This window comes from Crocodylus porosus, unplaced genomic scaffold (assembly GCF_001723895.1).
Source record: "Crocodylus porosus isolate Cpor-Errol unplaced genomic scaffold, CroPor_comp1, whole genome shotgun sequence".
In the NCBI taxonomy this organism is placed as follows: domain Eukaryota; kingdom Metazoa; phylum Chordata; order Crocodylia; family Crocodylidae; genus Crocodylus; species Crocodylus porosus.
This window is the reverse complement of record NW_017728911.1, coordinates 3,806,517-3,809,572: the sequence shown is the minus strand read 5'-3', so window position 1 is coordinate 3,809,572 and position 3,056 is coordinate 3,806,517.

The window sequence follows — 3,056 nt, the reverse complement described above, 5'->3', positions numbered from 1 at the left end:
TATCCAACGTAGCACTGCCGAGCCTATAAGGATGCTGCAGGTTTTTCCTCCCAAGGTGGAGAACCTTGCATTTCTCGGTGTTAAACACCATCAGGTTCTCTTCTGCCCATTTGCTGAGCTTGTCCAGGTCAGCCTGGATCACCCGCCTATCTTCTGACGTGGATGCTTTGCCAGATGATCTGCTCAGGTCCCTTCTGACCCTACCAACTATGAAACTAATATAGGATGACTCCCCAGCTATAGGGAAGATTAAACCCTTACGTTTGTTACTTTTGCTACTTTCCATGCGTCTAATCCATGGTAGTAATATGTAGAAGTGAAGCAGTTCCCCAGCAGACCCTTTCCACATGATTCCAGATCTGGAATCATGGCAATGTGGCTGCTCCAGTGTCATCCCCAGTAGCTGCTGTCAGGCACACTGGAGAATGAGGGTTCGAGAGCACTTACAGGGAAACACCCCAGACTGAACTCATCTCATCAGCATATTTTTGGGGTTTGGAGAGTGTCTTTTGAAGCAGGTTCACATGACTTGTTTGGTGCTGCACTGCTACTATGGTGTAGACGTGCCCTCTGTGTACTGTTGGGGTGTATAGTGTCAGGTAAATTTTGTTTCCACTGGATTTCACAGTTTCATCTGTATGATGCCAAGGTGGAAGTGGTTAGTGGTGAGTAGATAGATAAATGGCACCCAGTGCAATCCCACTTCTGCTGGTATGGGTTGTCTGCAGATTCGATGGCAGGTAAATGTATTGCATGTTCCTGCATATACATAGGAGAAGTATTCAGATGTATTTTAGGGTTGACCTGCCATATCTTTTACCTTCTTCTTGAATCACTTATGCTGGTGAAGGGGCTGATGGTTTCCATCTTTTCTGTCTTTCTCCCTCACTGCCTGTCCAGAGGCAAGTATCTCATCGCAAGCCCTGTCAGACAAGCTGCTGAAAGCCAAGCTTGATTCTTTTCCACTGCAAAATTAGTGTTGCTCTTGCTCAAGTAGCCCCTTCAGCCCTTTCAGCCCTATGTGACACTTAGCTCTTCTAAAACCCATGTGTTTCAGCATGGTTCAGCCCCCTTTCACACGTCAGTATTTTTTTCTGTTTTATAGAAAAGCAGTACAGTGCTTTAATAACCCCAGATCCTTTAGTTTTAAATTTCAGATTTGTTCTAAATGTTCAGTTGTTTCTGCCACTGCTGTTTCTATTGGGTGTATTTTGCTGAAGGACTTGTTCCCTAGCCTCCTCAGCTTGTATGACCTGTTATATAATCAGACTTCTGCAAAGGGCACTTCTTTAAAAAGATCTGTGTATTAAAATGTCTTGCTTGTAATGAAAAAGCAAGACTAAAAGCAGCTCATACTTTTCCATGGGATGTCTAAAAGGAAAATAAATGGCTTTGCTATTCAGTGTGTGCTTTGTTCAGACTAAAGAGAAGTGTAATCAATCTTGTTTCAAGTGCATATTCCCTGGATGAGGAAAGGTCAGCTCAGAATTGAAGAGTACATTGCACCTTTTTGCACTCTAATAGAACAGTCTAGGGCTTCTACATAAAGAGCTTAATTTGAACAGAAACATCTTGTGTTATCCCATGGAAGAGTATATCGCCTACCTTCTAGCATTCTGCACATCTCTCAAGATCCAGATCTAGGTTCTTTGAGCCTTCCTATGGCACCTTTCTTCCCGGAGAAACTATTTTCTCATGGAACTGAGTGCAGTCATTCAGACATCCATGCCTATCGTCCTGGGGCAAACCCTAAAAAAGGTTCATGGGCCCCTCAGTCCATGTTTCAGTCAGCAGAAAGGATGTTGCACTAAGCCATTAATTAAAGAAATGTGAAATAGCTTTGCTGTATTGGATGTGCTAAAGGTAGAACTGTTAGTCACTATCCCTCTTACCTTTTATTTGAGCAATGCTGTAACTGTTTCCTAGTTACAGTGAACAGTTTTCTATTAGTATATTTGGGCTGTGTCACTTTGGCTTTTGTGAAAGCCACACATCCTTCTGGTCTCTTTACCTACAAATACAAAATGGATGTATATTTGTTGTACTTTGAGAGAAGGCAGTGAAGGAGAGTATTTTCTTTGCCCAATAGGGCTTGCATCTTATTTTTAAACTTGTGCTTTCAATACAAATGGGAGGTAATGTTGTCTAACATTTAGACTCAAGCGGGACATCAGAGTTTTGGGAGAACCGGATAGCAATTTCTAGGTTTTTTTGCTGTGATTCTGGACACATTTACCATATCTTCTATGTGCTTCATTTTACTCATGTGAAAAGAATAATCCCTGTTTCCTAGGAGACTGGTGCAGTTTCAGATTTGGAAAACCCTTTGAGAGGCTGGTACAAAGACTTCCTATTAAAAGATAAGTCACTTAGTCCATCACATCCCTCAGCCGCTTAAGTTCATCTCATGACAACAAGGTGTGTCCTCTTCAGGGCAAATAAAAGTTCTTTGTAAAGCCATAGAAATAGCATTACTGTTAAGCAGAGTTCTTTTGTGTCTTTGGGCCATAATAATCCAAGTAAATGCTGAAATCAGAAGAGCAGTCCTAGTTCAGGTGACAAGTTGCATCTCCCAGTCACTGGTGTTTTGACCATTTCATAGAAATGCTGATTAACATTTTTATAGGCACAGGTGGTAGAATAAGGTTGCTTATGCTTTCAGATTGGACTACTAGTAGGTTCAGGGCCTTCAGCATTATAGACAGAAGATAAATGTTTCCAAATATGAGTTATTTATTTATTTTAAAACATAAAATGTCTCATTAACTTACACCAAGTCAGTAGTGAATAGAAATGATTTAATTTTTGTCGGATTGAAGCAAAGGTTGTTTGCTTGTGGAAGAAAATGTGCTATGTAAAGAATTTCTGAACTCATTTAAGAATGTGACCATGTAAAAATAGAACCTCATTATAATATATTGGTTGCAAATAACATCATCTTTAAAATATTGTTGCAAACAGCTGTATCTGATAATGTCAGCATCTCCAAACCAACCTGGAGAAGATTAAGCTGGATTCAGTTTGTCAGGTAATTGGCAATTAAATGGGGTTTTCAG